Genomic DNA, 21,750 nt, shown 5'->3' on the forward strand with positions numbered 1-21,750 from the left:
TTGATGTGAATTAGAATTCTGCCACATAGTTCCTTTATTCCATGTGTTGTTTGCACTGTTGGGTTATAGGATAATGATAATTAAAAAAGAAAAACCTTTTAAAGTTTACCTGAATTTAAAGACAGTGCACTCCTGTTTCAAAAAAAGAAAAAGCACAGAATTGTAAAGAGTAAATGTCCCCTCTTCCCATCCTACTGTCCTTCAATCCTCAAAGTACAGTTTAGGGTTTATTCTTATAATTTCTTTTTAATGAAGTTAAAAAAACTTTTTATATCATTTGGTTTATTCACCAAGATTATCTATCAGTTAACTATATGTATTTTTTTCCAAAATTCTAAGGAAGGTTAAAATAAAAGTCATGTTTCCATTAAGACTCATAAGAGTAATTAAAAACTTTAAAGATATAGAGCAGAACAAAGTATGTGTACAAATTATCTAGTCTAGTATATTTATTGTGATAAATTTAGTCCAAGATTCCTTTCAGCCAAGACAAAAGATCACTGAGTTTTACCTTAATTCTCCAAATGATACTTACTTCAGACTCTATAACTTCAGTTAAACATTGCTCCTTTTTAATGTCTTCTTTCTTCCTCTTGATCTACCTTTCAGAATAATCTTTGCTATCAGAACATTTTTGTTTTACAAGACAGCAATTCAAAAATAGAGTTGAAACATTAGAAGAACCTTGTGACAACACATCACAGTTAGCTCAAGTCTGAACTGGATACGTTTAGTCATACTTTAAAAGTTAAACAACATTTTTCCTTATATGGAGACTTGTTTACATTTTCCAAGTGCAAAAGGGAGCAAGTATTTTATCTAAAGAATGGACAAATGGGAGATCAAAGTACAAGTAAGTGCTTTTTTTCCACGTTCTTCACCCTGGCCTATATGTGACTTAGTATGTATTTATTTGAATGTTTTCCTTATTGCATTTTTACTGGGAGAAAAGTGCACTGCAAAGTTCCTGAAGTGAACAATTTTGAAATATGTTCAAAATTGTTTTAGATGGTTCTTGTCCTTAACTACTGTATATAGCTGTAGTGGTAATACAAAAGGTAAGCAAATAGATACATTTTATAGTAACTAAAACACTTCAAGAGAAACCTATGTTTTGAAGAACTAGTTTTTGAAGACTTTACAATAAATGATCTCTAATAAGCAAGACATGGTCACATATTATTAACTCATACCTAAGATAATATTTGAGTTTAATGTTTATATAATCAGGAAAGAATTGTCCAATGATAGATTTAATTTTTTATTTAGAACTATATATTGACCAAATAGATATTAATAGATATCTTCTTACCTATTAAATCTAAGATATTTAGCTAAAAGACATTACAATGGAAAGGAACTAACATTTGAACATACATTATTTGTCAGCATGTTATTCATTTAATTCTCACCATAATTCCACGAAAAAGACATTATCTGTGCTTTATAGATGAAGAAATAGCCTTTGAATAAATGCCGTGTAATTACACAGCTAGTAAGTGGCAGAACAGAATTACAACTGTTTCTGTCTTTCTCCAAAGGCTGCCTTCCTTCCTTCGTACCACACAACCCTAGCAGGAGCTTCTTCTAAGGAGAAGTGCCAGAAAATCCTTAACATCCTAAGGCATGTATTTATTTATGGCAAATGAAGATTCCTAAAGTGGAGTCATCAGCAGATCACAGACAAATCTCTGGGATGAAAAAAGCAGATGAAAGCATCTGCTCTCATAAGCCGTAGCACAAAAGGCTGCAGCACAGATGCAAGCCTCCTTTCCTGGAGTAGCTTGGATTGACAGGTACAGAGAACCAGTGAGGGAAGTGGGTAGAAGGACTATACATAAAACGGCTGTTCCAAGGCCAGGTGCAGTGGCTCACACCTGTAATCCTACTACTCTGGGAGGCCAAGGTGGGAGGATCACTTAAGCTCAGGAGTTCGAGACCAGCCTCCTGTTTTTTTGGTACAAAAAAATAGAAAAATTATCCAGGTGTGGTGTTGTGAGCCTGTAGTCCCAGCTACTTGCGAGCCTGAGGCAGGAGGATAGCTTGAGCCCAGGAGTTTTGGGCTGCAGTGAGCTATGATGATGTCACTGCAGTCCTCCTGGGGCAACTGAGCCAGATGATCTCAGAAAATAAATAAATAAATAAATATAAAAAAGCTGTTCCTGTCCACCCACACAGAGCTTGTGTGCAGTGAAACTGACATGGTGGCATTTGCAAATGGATGGCTAAACAAAGCGAACAGTTTAGTCTGGAGGGGCTCATACTCCCAGGGAAAGTATGCACCCCCAGCAAAGCAAAGCCCTCTTGTTCTGATATTGGGAGTGGAAACCTGATTATTTTTGTGCTCTCTGCCCATGTGTCTTAAGAAGACTACCCATTGACATGACTTGCCCACTTACACAGAAATTCTCCCAGTTACAGTGATATTTGCTAAAAACAACCTACTTAACAGCAGAGGAAATCCATATGAGCTACTTGAATTCATCAACCTAGTCTTTCTTATATAACCATGACCAGAGAACCAGTGATGGTCAGATATCTGGGGAAAACCAACAGCACCAGATAGTAGGACTAAGATGAATAAAGAAAATAATGGACCAAAGAAAACAGGTGACTTAGGGAAAACAATCAAATTTTAAAATTCTAGTTAGTATCTTCAGAGATGGATAAAGGAATGGTTTCTATAAAGTACAAGATTTTCTGTAAAAACAGACAAGGAGGAGATTATTGGAAATTAAAAATATGACTGCCCCTCCTTTCCAAATTCAATAAAAGGCTAGACTTAAAAGTAGAGCAAAAAGACAAAGGAAACTAAGAGAGAAAAAGGAGACTTTAGAGATTAATCTAGGATGTCAAATATCTTTCTATTGAAAAATCAAGTATTAATAAGAGGTAGCAGAATAACAGAGGACCTGAACTAGGGGTGGGGGGCATAGGAAGAGAAGCTGGACTCCATTAATGATATGGTGAAGGGTTCATGTGCTTTTTGTCTAATGAGGAAAAAGAGGCAAGAAGAAACCTCAGGAAAAAAAGGAAAAGTTACACAAGAAAGTCACGTTCCATATAGGAAACCAAATAAACTGGGGCATGATGCTGAGGAATTATTGGAGTAAAAGAAAAGAGAATTAAGTTTACTTTGATTCTTAAATCATTTCCTTTGAGTGGCAAAGTTTTGCTTACGTAGGATTACATTTCTTCCTCCTAAGCACAAGTCATAATACTTAAATTTGCAATGAATAATATCGACATAATACTGTATATGCTGTTTGTTTCCAATTTTTAGAATTAACCTCTAAACAAAGCTTAGAAGACTTAATAAAACAAAACTATTAAAAAAAAAACGAGACTTCACAAAAAAAGACTATTAAAATGGCTTTATTTAAAAGCAAGGCTGAGGGATGGGCACGCTTGCAGCTCTGACCCGGTGGTGCAATGGCAATCTGTGTAACCAAAGTGTTTGTACCCCGTCTCAAATAAATTTTAAAAAGGGAAAAAATTAAAAAAATAAAAACAAGGCTTTATTTTAAAAGGCTTTATATAACACAAGACTTTATCCTTATTTTATGAATTATTGGGTTTTTATATAGAATATACTGTAAATGTTATAAATACTGATAATTTAAAAATAATGGTATAGCTGGCAAAACCTGGGAGTTAGGGACAGAGAAGTAAAGGATAGTGTAAGGTTCTTATTTCCCCATTTTATAAAAAAAGAGCGGGAATTGAGATACTGTCTAAAGTAAATGGAAAAAAAAGAATTTAAGCATTTTTTTTAAATTACGAAAGATGACTAATAAAAAACAATAACCAGCAAAACCTGGGAGAAGGGCTAAAGAGAAAGCAGACATAATGTGAGATGAATTACTTATCTGTCATAGTGGGTCATTGAGAGAGATTATTTTAGGTTGCTAAATCAAGAAAAAGAAATATATTAGTGGTATTGAGAATTAGATGTAGCCATTCTAGCAGATCCTAATCCTTACCTAAGTCTTTTATCTATACATTTATTAACAAGCTTAGTCTTCTCAAATATAATTTTTAATGTGCCCAAAGATTGAATTATTGAGAGAACAACTTATGCTGTTCATTTGGAAATACAGGTTTAGGAAGGTATGAACAGACTTTTTCAAAAGTCTAATATTGTGATGTGTTAATGGTCATTGACTAAATATGTAACAAATTTCCTTGTTTTGAAAGTGAAAACTGTATTTGTGTAGAGAAGAAGGAAAAGACTGTGTGGTCTTAGAACTATATCTAAGTTAATTGAAGTATAATACAAATATGTCACAATGTGTTATAAATTATTGTCATGTGCAAATATGTTGACTATAGCTTATAGGTTATTTGCATCTAATATTTCTTTTTCACTCTTTAATTCTAGTCATTCTTTTTCTCTTTTCTGTGGTATTTTTATATTCTTCAACTTTTTACATTTCTTAAAACTTTTAGACCTTTGATTTTAAGCAAATAAATGCATAGCAATGCACACAGGTCTTATAACCAGTTTTATGCAACATGTTAAGTTCAAAATGGTGACATATATTTAATGTAACACATTGGAAAAATTCTAAGCTTAATCTCCAAAAAATTAACTGAACACTCAGACACAAACTGATCTGTTAGTGTCCTTGTCAAGCAAGAGATACAGCTCATTAAAAGCTGGTGTTTTTATTGGCTGGAGAAGTGTGTGAAAATCACACCCACCTAAACACAGGGAAACAAACTAATGATGAGGTAACTACCTGAAGATCTAAGAATGGAAATAATGCCAAGTGATTATCTTCAGTTAGTATAATAAGGGTTAAAGCTGTAACTTTTCATTTAATACCATTCTGTCCTGTTTGAGTTGTTGTTTTTTTTTTTTAAGCAGCAATAGAACCATCAACACCACAAAACCAACACCATCCCCTAAAATATGTTTATGAACATATGGAAATGTTTACTCCTTCACACTGTTAGTACTACTAACTAGTTAAGAGACCATGTCTATCCACAATTCATATCTGTTACTATAGTTTAAAAGCACTAACCCCAGAATAATTCGTGATCTAGCTAAAAGGAAAACATCACATGGTGAACTGATAAGAAGAGCTTATTGTGAAATGTTCTGCATATAGTTCAGTGCCAAAACATTGTTTCTCAATGTCAAAATACATAGTTCACTGGAAAATTTGGAGCTGAAATGAAGCATATCTAAAGTAGAGCCTTTGAGCAAACACTCTTAGGTATTCCTCCTTACCGCAGTCACGGGAGGTCGTGCTGTTGCTGGATGAATTGTTCTCATTTTCAGTTTGCAGATGCAGGAAGTGAGAGTCCAGAAAAGTAGACATATTCCCAATAACAAATCAGTGTCATTGTCAAGACCAGACGTAAACAGCAGTACTCCCAGGAAGGATTCTGAGGGATGTTAAATTTATGGAGACCTTGCAACTTGCTTGAACGTAAACAGAGCCATAAAAAGAGGTCTATTGCTTTGCATTTCTCCACAATTTATCTTATAAAAATCACTGGGGAAAAAAACCCCACACAGTAATCTTATAAAGATCTTACTCTTTTTTTTTTTTTTTCTCTAGACAGAGGCTCACTCTGTTGCCCGGGCTAGAGTGCCGTGGCATCAGCCTAGCTCACAGCAACCTCAAACTCCTGGGCTCAAGCAATCCTTCTGCCTCAGCCTCCCAAGTAGCTGGGACTACAGGCATGTGCCACCTTACCCGGCTAATTTTTTCTATATATTTTTTAGTTGTCCAGATAATTTCTTTCTATTTTTTTTTTTTTTTTTTTAGTAGAGATGGGTCTCACTCTTGCTCAGGCTGGTCTCGAACTCCTGAGCTCAAATGATCTGCCCACCTTGGCCTCCCAGAGTGCTAGGAAGGATCTTACTCTTATAAAAAGGAATCTCATGCCTACTTGCTCCTACAATATATCATTTTAGAGGACATTAGTTTGAGTTTCCAAATAGTATGAGTCATTGGGTGTCTGCTCTGTGTCAGTCACTGAGCTTGTCATGGGAAAAACAAAACAAATAGGATACAGAGATATTCACCGATAGCAAGGTAGGGCAAAAGATACTAATAAATGTCCTTAGATTGCAATGTGGGGATGTCTATGCCTGAGATGTGCATAGGGTGCATAGGGGTCAGCGGGAATTACTTACCATCCTGGAGTTAGGGAAGGCTTCCTGAATAAAACAATGCTTCATCTGTGTCTGTCCTGTTTGTTTAGTAGTATTTGCTCATTAAAATATTCCAGGTAATACATGAAAACATAAACAAGAGAGTCAAGCTCGCCCAAAATCTCTTCAGAGATAATTGCAGTTGACATTTTGGTGAATACCATTCCCAGGCATGCATGTATATGTGTGTATTTGCATACACTTAATTTTATTAAAATGTGGCCACACTCCACATGCTATCCAACATCTTGATTATTTTTCATTCAACAATATAACCTGGACATCATTCCAGATCAATGACTTTAAAATTATGTCACAATTTTGTCATGGCCACATAGTATTTTATATCTCGTGCCTTTATTTAACTAGTCCTTTTTCAGAGGAAATTAGGGTTTGTTTTTTTTTTCTTTTTGCTGTTTTAAATAATGTTGTAATTACCATCATTGTGTATGTAGCTTTGGGTACTTGGGCAATGATATGCACAGGTAAGTCCCTGGAAGAATTGGTAGATCATAAGTTATAAACATTTGAAATTTGGATTCATAAATGCCAAACTGCTCTCCAGAAAAGTTGTGCCAATTCAAATCCCCATGTTTTCCTACACCTTTGTCAACATCAGATTTTGTCACTTCATTATCTTTGCCAATCTGAGAAATTAATAATTTTTATTTGAATGTGCATTTCTTTAATCAACAGTTAAGTTCAAACATCTTTTCACACTTTTTTGCCTATTTTTCTTATTTTTATAAATTACTTGTACATGTTTTTCATTGGCATGTTTATCATCATCTGATTGATTTATAAAAGATCTTCGTATGCTGGGGATGTTAATGTCTGCCTGTCATGTGCACTATAATTATTATTTCACCTCTTTGCTTATTTAATTATGGTTTTAAAATGGTTATGAGTTAGGTCTATCAGTCTATTCTATTTTGATTTTGACTTTTGGGTGGACTTTAAAGAGGCCTCTCCACGTAGAGAATTTTTTTTAAGTTTATGTTTTTCTCTGATACTTTTATATCACAGTAAAAGTACTTTTACTTTTAAAAGTATATCTTTTATAGGTGTGTTCCAAGCATAACTATGACTTCTGACAGCTAGAGACACAATTTTTCTCCTCTATCTGGCTTATTCCTGTTCATCCTTCAAGACTTAGAATATTCAGTATCCAGAAATGAAGACCTATGAGTAAAACCATAAACTTTTTTTTTTCCCTTTTGAGACAAGGCCTTGCTCTGTTACCCAGGCTGGAGTGCAGTGGCATGATCATAGCTCACTGCAGCCTCAAACTCCTGGGTTTAAGCAATCCTCCTGCCTCAACCTCCTGAGTAACTGGGACTACTTATTATTTAAGCCGTCTAGAATTAGCTGTGATATAAAAAAGTGAGGTAGGGTTTCCATTAGTCACTCATGTTAAATGATCTTTTTCCTGGCTGATTTTTAAAAATACTGTATAGTGATTAATAGTTCTTGGAATTAGGCTATCTATATCCAAATTCTGGCTCCATTGCTTACTAACTGGGTAAAACTATTTTCTGATATATAAAACCGGGATAATAACAGTACCTAACTCCAGGAGTTTTCAGGACTTATATGTTAGGGCTCTGGTCCCCAAACCCCCTGGGCTGTGGACCATACCAGTACATGGCCTGGTAGGGAGTGAGCCGCAGAGCTCTGCTGCCAGGCTGTACTCTCCACCCTCATCAGTGGGAAAATTGTCTTCCATGAAACTAGGAAGGGGAATGGAGGGTGCACACAGTAGGAGGTGAGCGGCAAGCGAGGGAAGCTTCATCTGTATTTACAACCACTCCCCTATTCATCACTGGCATCACCACCTGAGCTCTGCATGCCCCCACAGTGGAAAAATTGTCTTCCATGAAACCCATCCCTGGTGCCAAAAAGGTTGGGGACTGCCATGTTATTGCATATAAAGGGCTTAGAATAATACATGTAGCACGTAAAAGTTCACTAAATGGTAGTTGCTTTCAGATACCAAATTCATAAGTGTATGTGAGACTATTTCTAATTGTTGTTCTCACTGGAGTCTAGAAATTCATGGGTCAATACCATTCTAGTTTCATAAAATGTATGAACAAGTTCTCACTTTTTCAGAATTTTCCTCATTCTTCTAGCATTTATTTTTCTAGATGAACATTAGAGTCATTATTTCAATTCCCAACAAGCTCATTGAAATTTTGATCAGCATTACAGATGATAGATCCTATTAGGAAAAATTGACTTCATACTTTTTGATTTTCCTTTCCATTAAATAGTATGTCTTCTATTTATTTTATTTATTTTTTTTTTTGAGACAGAGTCTCGGTTTGTTGCTCGGGCTAGAGTGAGTGCCATGGCGTCAGCCTAGCTCACAGCAACCTCAAACTCCTGGGCTTAAACGATCCTACTGCCTCAGCCTCCCCAGTAGCTGGGACTACAGGCATGTGCCACCATGCCCGGCTAATTTTTTCTATATATATATATTTTAGTTGGTCAGATAAATTTCTTTCTATTTTTAGTAGAGACAGGGTCTCACTCTTGCTCAGGCTGGTTTCAAACTCCTGAGTTCAAACAATCCACCTGCCTCGGCCTCCCAGAGTGCTAGGATTACAGGTGTGAGCCACCACGCCCGGCCTTCATTAAATAGTATGTTTTCTATTTATTAAATGCTTGTGTTACTTAAAGGTTTATGGTTTTGGCTGGGGGTGGTGGCTCACGCCTATAATCTCAGCACTTTGGGAGGCCAAGGCAGGAGGATTGCTGGAGGCCAGGAGTTGAGACAGTCTGGGCAACATAACAAGACTCCGACTCTACAAAAAATTAGCTGGCCATGGTTGCATGTGCCTGTAGTTCCAGCTACTCGGGAGGCTGACCCAGGAGGATTGCTTGAGGCCAGTGAGCTATGATCATGCCACTGCACTCCAATCTGGGCAACAGAAAAAGACCCTGTCTCAAAAGGAACAAAAAAAGTTTATGGTTTTATTCATGGGTCCCCTTTTCTCGAAGCTGAATATTCTGAGCTAAGTCTTGAGGGATGAACAGGAATAAGCCAGACAGAGGAGAAAAATCATGTCTCTACCTGCCAGAAGTCATAGTTATGCTTGGAGCAGATCTAGTTTTAGAAATAACGTTCTTCAGTCAAGCCACATGAGATATGAGCAGTGAACTAAGCTGGAAAAAAAAATGTGGTATTTTCTGCAAAGAAGTAGAGTGGGGCAGGCAGCCAATGTAAGAAATATTTATGCAGCTGCTGCCTGAACTAGTCCAAAGAAACTTGTGGTGACTGTTAATAATACGCATGGTTAGCTTGTCATGAGCCTATTGACTCACTTAGAAAAAGCCAAAGTCCAATATGTTTTTGATCTGTATGTATGAACCAAGGCATTTGAATATATTAATAGATGGATATGTGTTTGTGGGTGTTTTGGACAAAGTTGGACCTAGGCAAATTTGTGAAGTTTTCCTTCATTTTCCACTTGATTTCATTTTCACTTCATCACACCTCAACTTCAGAAACATGGCCTTAGAATACCATTCTAGGGTTTAATTTTAAATTCTGTGTCCTGCCCAAGCTAACATTAAGCAGAACCTTTTCCCTCAAATGTTGAGTCATGAATAGCTGGTCTTAGTCAATCTGTGCTTAGCCAGGGATGAAATAAACATCAATATACTCCTTTACCCTCACAGAATTTACCTCAAAGCACTTTTTAATCCAGAGTTCTCCTTCAGATGTCCGAATTGTAAAGAGATTCATGATCTCCCACATGATAGAAAATGGGGCACCAATTATGTTTTTCAGCTGGACTTCTGGAAGGTTAAACTAGATGAAGAAGGGTATGGTTTAGAAAGGGGCAGATGAGGCTGAGATAACAGGGAGCACTTTAAGACACCCAGGTGAAAAGTAATGAGGGCTTCGGATTAGGAAAAGTCAGAAAAAGACAATTTACACATTAGAAGTAGAGACAACAGGATTTCCGTGGAGACCGGCTAAAAGAGAACAAAGGAAAGGACATGTGCTAGGGCCACCAGATTCCAAGCCTGGTTGAATATAAGAATAAGTTAACAGAAACAATGTAATAGAGAAGAGAAGATGACTCAGGGAGGATGACTGGCTTTCAGTTTTAGTTGTATTGCAGTTTCAGGTACCAACAACTAGCAACATGAATTTGTAGCTAGGTAGAGAAGTCAAGGCTAGGAATAGCAACTTAGAATCAGCTGCCTAAAGGTGATCATTGCAGCCAAGGAATAAATTCAGCCATAAGGGATAGAGCAGGAAAAGAGGACAGGATTAGAGTATGATATAGAGGACAGTGGACATGTAGTGGCTGGAAAGAGAAGATTGGGGTGATGCAGCCAAAGCCAGAGAATGCCCAAGGTTACCAGCAAACCACTGGGACCTAGGAGAGAGGCATGGAACTAATTCACTTTCAGAGCCCTCGGAAGGGACCAACCTGCCCACCCCTTGATCTTGGACCTCTGGCCTCCAGAATTGAGAGACAATAGATTTGTTTTGTAAGCTATGCAGTCTGTGGGACTTTGTCATGACAGCCCTATCAAACTAATACAGGTCCCACACCAAGTAGGTCAACGATGTGTTTCCCCAGATGGTTCACGTTGAAATCTCATGTGCCACAGAGAGTACAGAGTGACTGAGTTCACTCTTTGAAAAAAACATATTCACATAAGAAGTTCAGAACTACCCCATTTTCCAAATCCGCTTCATTTCCCAGAGAGAGCTGTTCTTTAACTAGAGCTTACATTGAGAGGGAACAGCCAATTTTGGAGCATCAATCTCTGCCACTATTCTGGACTGCTTACTCTTCTAAACCAGTCTAATAACAGAACTGGCCTGCCCACGATGATTGGCCAGTCACAGAGTTGAACCATCAGAGGTGTTGTAAAAATAAAGCCAGGTGAAGTTGCCTGTTGACAAGTGAAGCTCTGAGTAGGTGTTTTTAACTGAGGAAGTGATTATGATTCTGGGAAATGTGCTATTGGTGCTGTCTTTTGATATTCAGAGTTATTGGGGGAAAAATACCAACGGCCATTTTATAAAGTGGCCTTTTCTATAACTGCAGATGTTTATAGCTCACCATTGGTGTTCCTGGCTTGGCAAAAAATTCTGTCTATACAGTGGAAACATTTTTTTTAGTGGTCAAATTGCTGAGTGGCTGGCTTCCATGGCAGAAATACCTCGTTTTGGGCATCCTTCAAGTACATTCAGCATTATGCATTTCTATTTTCAAGACCTTTAGAAGGTTGTTCTGTGGCCAAAGCTTTTTTTTTCCTCCAGACAAAACAACCCAGATTCTGCCTAACATCCACTTGATTTAAAATACGATTTTATAAGATATAATATAAATTCATCACTGACCAAATACTTCTAAAATCTAGTTTAGGCTCCTCTTCCTTCAAATTAAAAAAAAAAAAAAAGCCAGGATTTCAAGTAATCATAACCTGCAGAATCCTCACTTGTGTAGGTGATTACTACAAATAGTCTATGAAATAATGCTGTCAAAAGCAACTGAACCCGAGAGCATGTGGAGCCTCATTGGCGATACTTACCTACATGCGTCTGTTTTCCTTTGCCTGTGGACACACTTACCTCTTCTCCGTGGTTCATCCCAATTTTCTGTCCAATGCTTTTCAGAGCTGAAGATAAAAGTAGAAGCCTTCCATTGGCAGGTTTTTACACTTCAAATGGCCGGTCATTTAGACGACAGTTTGTCTAAGTAGACGGTAGAAGAAGAATGGTGTGTTCACTTGTAGTAACAAACTATAGCGTGAAGCAGGCCAGCCACAATCGCAAAAGCCAAGTTGATAATAATTCACACCTGGCTCTTAGCCCTCAGCGTCTGGGAATACAAGGAAGGCAAGGATAGAGGAGAACCGTAAACCCCATTCTCTTTCTAAAAGACGTAAACCCCATTCTCTTTCTAAAAGACGCAGCTGTTACTCAGCCAATTTCTGTCCCGGAACGTGGGCCAGGTATGGACAGATGTCCCAATTTTCCAAGAGAGGTCTGAAAGATAGATTTTTCTTAAAAAGTCCAACCTTTTGACTTTTAAATGTTGGAAGCTGTGCGAGCTTCCTATTGCTGCTGTAACAAATTCCCCCAGACAGTGGCTCAAACAATACAAATTTATGATCTCACAGTTCTGGAGGTCAGATGTTAATGGACTTCTGCTGCGCTGCACCCCTTCAGGAGCTCTGGAGGAGAATCTATTTCCTCATCGTTCCTAGTTTTTAGATGCTGCCTACATTCCTTGGCCACCTTCAAAGCCAGCAGCATGGCATCTTCAAATCTCCCTAACTCTGATCTGCTGCTTCTTTGGTCACATCTTCTCCGCCTCCAACTCTCCTGTCACCTTCTTTCCCTTGTGACACCACGGGGCCCACCTGAGTAATACAGGCTACTCTCCCCTCTCGAGATCTTTAACTTAATCACGTCTGCAAAGCCCCTGTTGCTTTGGAAATTAACATATTCACAGGTTCTGGGGATTAGAACATGAACATCTTGAGAAGCCATTATTGTGTTTACCCCAGAAACTGATTCCTTTTTTTTTTTTTTAAAGTACAGGCCCAAATACAACATGTCTGTGGCCACCATTTTGTGATTTCTGGTTAAACTCTGGCTATACCATCTCTGAGAGTGATTGTTTATGTTTTAGAGATGCATGTATCTGAGGCAACAGTTACTCACTGGATCTCTGAAGAAAGAATGTTTGTAGCTCACACTGATAGAAAATTGTAGAGAGGACATGGACATGATATGTCTATGTTTAGCTGGTTTGTTGGCCTTGCATGATGGAGAATTCTACAAATCACTCTGCACCGTGCACCTGGAGGACCTCAGGGATTTATTCCAGGTGGAATGACTTGGGGATGGTAAACAGCGAGGAAAGGGCAACCACCGTGGTTAAGGGTGAAGGTTCCCAAAGGTGGAGCTTTGCATATCGGAGATTACATAAAGCGCAGAGATCACATCTGAAAGGGTGCAGACAGGGCAACAGGGTTAGGAGTTGGGGAGGGTCCATGTAGGAGCTGCGACAAGGGCTTCGACTTGGTGAGTGCTTTGCTCCTGGACTATTTCTCTTGAACTAATCTACTCCCTTCTCTGCCCAGTTCCTTTAGTTACCTCAGCAATTTGGCAAAGACTGATACGTTCATAACCACTTTGTGTGGTGACACTGTGGGAAACAGATGGGTTGAGCAGAAAAAAGAACAGCTTGTCCTGTCAGTTGGCCCCATGTGAAAGAGGGGCCGAGTCCATCAAAAAGAACTCAACTGCAAGTTCTAGATGATTCCCAGCTGCAAAGTGAGCCCTGCCAATGCTGAATTCAAAGGGTTGGGAGGAGTAATTCTTTGGGTATAGAGTTTAGGATAGATGATATGGGGACAAAGCCTGTTTCCACATGTATCAGAGGGATGTGTACAGGTGAAGAAGGTGGAGGGACGAAGCTGACACAGGTTGAAGTCATTTGTAGCAGTTTACACGCCTGCCATGATAACTCACCACTGATCAGACCACTGACATTTGCCTTTGGCCAACAGTTTGAAAGATTTACAGAGTGGTTTTCTGACAATATTTCAGTGGAATTTAGGGGGCATCAGAGTAAATACTAGTTCATGTCATTATGCTCCATTTCATATGTCAGCAGAATCATTTTTCTTTTACATGTAACTTATCTGTGATCATAGGTGACCTCTCTCAGATCTCTTAGTTACTGCAACTTCGAAAACTGCCTGTGTTTTTTCCCAGGGAGGAGCTTGGGTATGGATGCAACTTGGCACAATGAATGTGACATTAGCTGTCCTCATAACAACAATCTGATAAGTCAGTTTGTTGGCAACTTGTACCAGTCTGGCAAAAAGGGAATTGGCACAATGACTGAGCAATCTTTTCACCATGATTTATGATCTGCCCAGGTCAAAGCCAAAGCAGGTCAGTTGGCAGAACTGGAATCATGCCTGGCTGGAGTTTTCTTGTCTGCTGGCAAAAAAAAACTGCTTTCTAGCTCATTTCAACAAATGTTAGACATTTTACTGAGACTGTGTGTACACACACTGCAAATGCAATGTGAAGAAAGACACTGTTTTATTCACTGTTGTAATCCCAGAACCTCATTTAGTATGTGTACCAAGTTTGTCCTCAATGAAGGACATAACATAACATAAATGGAATTGGCTTCAGTCTTGTAGCAGCTGTGTCACCTAGATGAGATACTCAACCTGTTAAATAAGAAAATAATATCTATCTCGCAAAAATCTTACAAGGAAGAAATGAAGTAACGGATGTGAAGGTCTCTGTAACTCTTGTGTGTCATATAAATGTCATGCTATTATTTTAAATTTGAATTAGATTTTACCTTTTCTGTGTACCATTTTCTTTAGGAGAAAACACTAATAATCTCATTGAATACCTGGCCTATGTGCCTTCTAAATGATTATAATTCTTATCTGGGGGCATCTCAGCTAACTAAGCTGCACAGGGCCCAGATGCAGTTTTAAAAAATTTGTTTTGAACTTTTTTTTTGGAAAAAAGTACAAAACTGAGTCCACATCCATATCAAATATATTTGTGACACACAGTAGGAAAAACTCATAAATATCTGTTGGAGTCTCAGTCAAAGGGTGGGAATTTGGGTATTTTTTTATACATTGGTGATTTTATGGAAGGATTGATCTTATTAATCTCATTAAAGAAATTATGAACAAACCTCTTACTAAAACAGAGTTAATTGGTTTGAAGGAAACATGTTGATGAGATATTTTGGAAGGAGAAGCAGATTCAGTCATTGACTAAATATTGCCCGTACACAAAGGCACTGATTTACTGGTTGCTGAAAACAACTGGAACTCTTCAAGTTTCACTTTATTATGAACTAGAGCAATAGAGTTGTATAAAGCATCTCCAGCTTATTACGAAGCTGGTAAACCATGGGCTGCTTGAGTCGTGGAGTCGATCTGAGTTTGAGAGAACTGAGACCATTGTTTTTTAACTCAATTTTGGTTTCTTTGTCAATTTTTCATAATTAATTCATATTCTCTTCAGGCCACACATCTCTACCTGTTTATAAATTGAATATTTGGCTGATTCAGTTGAGTGATTTGTGTTTACGCATCTCCTCCTGTTGGCTGTCAGGAGGAAGTTAGCTCACTGTTACCAGGCGGACCTTGGAGGAATCCTCCAATGTCCTGAAGCATAGTCTGCTGCTAGGAGAAGTACACTCTTCTTTATGGGGCCTCAGATTTGTTGGGGACAACGGTTATTGCTGCAGTTCTGTCCCCAGCACTAGGGGAAGTTCAGTAGATAAACAAAGAAAGAGCATGAATTTTGGAGACCAGAAAAATGGTCCCAGTTTGCCATTTTTTCCTTAGCGAACATTGTCACTTTATCTCTGAATTATAGTAAACCTTGAAATACTTAAGGGATAGTCTTAAGACATGAAAGTCCTTAAACGTAAGAATACTACTGGAGCATTTCTGGAGAGCTACAACAGAGAGGCGAGAACAATAAACTCAAGTTGAAATAGAGATGCTCAGAATAATTCTATTTTACTCACTGATTCATGACTCGCTTAACAGCTTCAGCTTCCAAACTGGTATCAGCTTCAAATAAATGCTTTAGAAAAATTACAAGTCTTATACTTTTGAGGTTACTGGCAAATAGCCAAAATCTCCAATGTTAAGTCTTCAAATGATACTATCTAAAGTGGGTAAATCAAAACAGAGATAAAATCATAATATCTAGAATTAGGGAGGTAACTCCCAAAACTAAAAACAGAAACAATTAAGAGTTTGCCTCTGGGATGTGGGATTGAGGGTAAGAAGACAAGGACAGGAGTGCTATTTTTGCTTTTCATCATAAGTGCTATTTGCTTTGTTACCATGTGCATGTATTATATTGATTGATATATATTTTTAAATTAAGTGACTTCTAAGAACAGTTACAATGAAAGAATGAGACCCATTTTTCATCTACCAAGTGTCATAGATTAGGCACAAAATCATTAGAAATGGATTTTCCTTTCTGAATCTTTTACTAAGTGTTTAAAAATAGATACCATTTCAGTGTCTTCTCTTGGCTGTAGTGAATGGTGGAGTCAAAATAATAAGTTTGTGAAGGCAAGTGCTGAAAATGAAAGATAGCAAGGAGTTTGTAGAGTGTGTTATCAGAACATCTTGATGCAGTTTACTTGAGCAAAATAATGCTTTTATTTTCCCTTGTTTACCTGTGCTTAGCCAGCAGTGTTTGGGAAAGTGAAGCTAATATTTATTGAATGCTTATTTTTTATAAAGTACTTTGCATATGGTAAGTTACTTAACCTGCCTAACAACCTTATGAAATTGGCATTAATTTTCACATTGAAGAGATGAGGAAACTGAAAATTAGACACATGTTAAAGCTGCTAAAGGCAACCTAATTTTTAAGGAAAAAGCTAGATTTCCAACCTAGGTCTATCTGATTCCAAAAGCTGTGACTTTCTTCCCCTTCCTTTGGTTTTCCTAATGCATACATTCTTAGAAAAAGACCAAATTTTAGTAAAATTCCATTAGAAGTTTCTTGTCAATACTTTCTATGATATAAATGTCCACAAGTACCCTGTTTTTCAAGGGACCTAAGATATTTAGCTAGCATGGTAAATATTTCAGCATCAAATTGATAATAAAGATACATATTTATTAGTTTCCTCCTACTTGAACAACAAAAAACCTTATAAAGTTTTATAATATTATTTTCACTCTCAACCAATAATACTGTTCTCATCACCTTATGCTGTACTTCAAAATATTCCTCAAAGTTTATCCCTGAGCAACTCTTTTGGTTCATCTTATGATCCATTTTAGTATACATACTATTGCTTATGTTGCTGTTATCTGCTGGAATGAGGCAACAGCCCTCTTTTCAAAAGAGACATACAGTAACAAGTTAGCTGCACACAGACTTTGGAAAAACAAAAATAAATTAGTTCTTATTTTGCAGAGGTATTATGTTCTGGATGCTTTTCATGTATCATTTCATTTAATCCTTTCTATAAATATATGAGGCAGATATTATGATCAATATTTTGCAAATGGAAACTATAACCCAGAGAATTTAAGCAACTTGCCCAAGGTTACAAAACTAGGAAGTGAGAGAACTGGGATTTGGACACTAGGTTTAAGAGTATGCTTGCCATGTCTCTGAAGTTGCATGGCATAAAAAATTTTACAAGTTCTCCTACGCTGTTCTTAGGAGACAATATGGACTGTTGAATAGTAAAATTGGACATGCTTTTAACTGTTGCTATAACTGGTCTGAAGTGGGCTTGCCTCTATCAGTGCCAGCCTGGAGAGAGGTCCCAAGTGAGGTGCTAAATGTACCATTCTCCATCTTGTTTGTTTCCATGTTGTTCTTAATGGTTTATGTAGAGATGTTGATGCCATGTTGGTCATTTTTTCCCCCAGAAGATACAAAGCCAGAAAGAGGAGAAGGAAAAGAAATGATAATGAACATCTTAAATCCTAACAGATGACAGTAATCATCTGACTCTCTAACAAGATGAAATTAATTAACGATAAAGTTATAATCATGTGTTTTTGTCTGAAAAGTTATCGGTGAGAGTGCAGAATTGTAAAGATGTGGCTTAGCAGGAACTCATGCAAAAATATGGCCACCTCATCAGTCTCAAGGTTTCATACCATCTTTCCAATCGTAGCTCCCACATGCATGTCTGCAGTCCAGGCCTCTAGTCATGGCCTCAATCCAAACGACCAACAGCTCAACCAACTCCTCTTCTTGGAAGTGGATGTCTGCAAGGCTCCTCAGATTCAGCATGTCCAAAATTGAACTCTTAAACTGTCCCTTCCAAGCCTGGTCCTCCTCCAATTTCCCCCAGTCAGGGAATATTACTACCATCGGTTGTGTTAGATATTACTACCATCATCGTTGATAACTTTTTCTCCCTTACCACCATCTTTAATTCCTCTCCAGACCCCAATTGAACTCCTAGAATCTCAGAATTAGCCACTCTTAATCTCCACCACTACCTTAGCAGCCCATGGAACCATCATTTCTCACCTGTACTGTTGCTGTGGTCTAACTGGTTGCAATATTTCTACTCTGGCCCTCTCTAACCCAACTAACACACCAGAATGAGTGATATTTTCAAAACACAAATATGGTTAGTTTATACACACATCCAGGCCCAGATTACATTCCTTCTAATGTCTTTCTATCCCTCTCACATAGAGACCAAAATCATCCCTCTGTGTCCCTCCCCAGCCTTGTCTCTTAGCAATCTCCTCCTTAGTCTCTACACTCCAGTCATGTGGGCTTTCCTTCAGTTTCTTGAACACACTGTGCAGCCTCTCACCACAAAGCCTTTGTATATCTTATTCCTTGTGTCTGAAATGTTCTTTCCACCTCTCCATCTGGTTAATGCCTACTCATCCTTCAGCTCTTATTAAAATATCATTTCCAGAGAAAAGCCTTTCCTAACTCTCCAGACTGAGTTACATGTTCTTATGTAATAGAAACCTGTTCCTTCCTTTTGGAGCTATCTCAATTTATAAGTCATTCATTGGTTTATGTAACAAATATTTGCTGAATATTGATTATGTGCCAAGTCTCTCTTCTAAGTGCGAGGGATATAGTGGTGAATAAAACAATAAAATTTCCCTTCTAAGGATCAGTAATGGAGGAGATAGACAATAATCAAATAAAAAAATAAAATATATAGTGTGTCTGTTGGTGATAAGTGCTACAGAGAGACATACACCAGGAAAAGAGGTTAGGAAGTGCCTGTGTGTGTGCACAAGCATATGCTATTTTAAATAGACCAGGAGGAACTGATAAGGTAACATTTGAACTAGATGAGAAGGTGAATGTTGCAAATTCCTGAGGGAAGACTGCTCCAGGGAAGCAAAAGGGCAAGACCCCTGAGGTGGAAGTATGCGTCCCATGTTTAAAGAGCAGCTAGAAGGCCATATGGTTGGAGCAGAGTAAATGCATAGGAAAATAGTGGGAGATGAAGACAGAAAGAGGGCCGAGGCCAGGCAAGGTCTGGAAGAGCAATGTAAGAGCTTTGGCTTTTAGTCCAAGAGAGTGGGAAATAATCGTGTAATTTAAGCAAAGGATGTGATCTGACTTAAGGTTTTCAAAGAATTATACCAGCTGCTGTGTGGGGAATAAACTCTGTGTGTGAATGTGGGAGGCTGGAAGCAGGAATATCAATTAGGAACTTGACCTGAAGGTGCTGGATCAGTGTGGTAACTGCACAAGTGGGAAGAAGTGGTCAGATTCTGGATGTTTTTGAAGGAATGCCAACAAAATATACTGACAGATGGGGTATGTGTTACAAGAGAAAGAAAAAAATCAAGAGTTACATCAAGCTTCATGATGTGAGTAATTAGAGGAATGGAATCTCCATTTACTAAAATGGGCAAGTGCATGAGAGAAGCATATTTGGGAAGAAACATGAGGGGTCGGTCTAGGGGTTATATACCAAGTGGAGTTAAAGAGTAGACAGTTGGATTTATTTATCTGGAGTTTAGAGGAGAAGTTGGGGTATGGTGATCAACCATCCTGATTTGCCTGAGACAGAAGAGGTTCCTAGGACATGCTAAAACCAAGGAAGTCCCAGGCAAACTGGGATGAGTTTGTGATTGTAGGTCTGGGCTCTAGATATGAATTTGTGAGTCTTTGGTGCATAAATACCATTTAAAGCCAAAATATCAGATGAGATCATGCAGATTGAGTGAATTAGAGAAATTAGAAAATTGGTTCAAGATGACTGAAGCTTAGAGGTGAGGAAGCTAGGAAAGAATCAGTGGAAGAGAGTAAGAGAGTCCGGTGAAGTAAGAGGAAAACTAGGACAGTGTGACATCTTGGAAATGAAATGAATGAAATGTTTCAAGTAGGAGGTAGCGATCAACCGTGCCAAACATTGGTGATAGGTAAAATGGGATGAGAACTAAACTGACCATTGAATTTAGCAACGTGAAGATCATTGCTAAATCCTGAAAAGGACTGTTACCAGGAAATGGTGGGTAAAAAACCTTGATCAGAATAGGTTCAAAAAAGGGAACAATTGGAGCAGAGTATGTATAGCATACAGGAGGGTGGAGAAATAGGGAAGTATCTAGAGGGGGAAGTAGGGTCAAGAGGGTTTTAAGACAGCAAAAAAATATAACCTTTATAAGTTGTTGGGAAATAGCCCCAGAATAAATTCTGTAGGATAGAAATGAAAGAATTGCTAAAGCAAAGCACCTGAGCAGACACTTAAGTAGCTATAGGGAAGAGCACAGATAGTTCATCAATAGTGACAAAAATACAGAGTACGTGGCTCAGATGTAATTGGGCAAGTGTATGTGAAAAGCTTGTTTCAGTTCTCTTCTAATTGCTCCCATTTTCTCACGGAAAAGAGTAACTGTCATTACCCAGGGGTGGTAGGTGAGGGGTAGGGGGAAGGTGTTGGGAGAGCTTAAGGAGGCAGATGACTCCTGTAAGGATGGTAATGGATAGTGTAGTCTGATGACATGAGATTCAAAGCTGGTGTATGTGTGTAGGGGTTAGGAGGAAAGAGGGAAAAAGACTTAGAAAAGGAGCAAGGAGGACACATTTCCCACCTCTAGGACCAGAGAGCTAGAATGCCCAAGCCCTGAGAGGCCTGAAGGGAACACAGTCCTCAGGGAAGAGGCAGCTTCCAGCTGGAGCCCCAAGGTGATAGCAACATTCATGGACATTTTGAGGACGTTGGATATTTTAGTGATGATGCACTAAGTACTCTTCGGGGAACAGCAGAAGGGTTGGAAGAGTTGGAGATGGAATAGGAGCTGAAGTCATAGACTTATGGAGATTGGGATTTGGGTGTGTGGGATCTCCTGAGAGGCCTGAGATTTTTGCTGACTGAAGTAATCAGGGATAAGGTGTAGACAGTGGAAGAGAGACTGTGAGTCTCTCTTGGGAGGGAGCTTGGAGCCCCCTCTTTTCTCCTGCCAGTGGAGGGGTGGAGGAAGATGGAAGCTGTCTCATGAAAAGCATGGGTGGTTCTGGGGCCATCTTCTCACTCACGTGTGATGAATCGAACTTCCATGAGTGTGATTATTTGCTCAATGACTGTCACCCCTGCTAGACACTAAGTTCCATGAGGGCAGGAACTGTGTCTGCTTCTGCTCACTTTTGCATCTCCAGTGCCTTGAACAGTGCCTGGAACATACGAGGAACCCAACAAATAGATATTGAATGAATAAAAGACATTGAACTTTAGCTGACACAATGGTCAACATAAGCAGCAGTGTGATAAGGCTGCCAATAAAAGGGGGAAATGTCCACGGAGGAGAGGGGGATAATCTCTTTCTGCTCCTCATCAGGCAGCATATGCCTATAGGATTTCATCCATTTCTGGCCACTAAACTGTACGAAGGATACAGTTCACTTCGTGTGTTAGGCAATTTTGGCTGCCAGAAAAAGTCCAGACAAGAGTTTGCATCAGACTCCCTCAAGTACTGAGGGATTTGTTGCAAAGACACTTGTAGAAATAAGGCAACACACATTTCATGGAAACACAGGAATAACCCTGTATGTGGGCCTCACA

Source organism: Lemur catta, chromosome 8 (genome assembly GCF_020740605.2).
Source record: "Lemur catta isolate mLemCat1 chromosome 8, mLemCat1.pri, whole genome shotgun sequence".
Lineage (NCBI taxonomy): Eukaryota > Metazoa > Chordata > Mammalia > Primates > Lemuridae > Lemur > Lemur catta.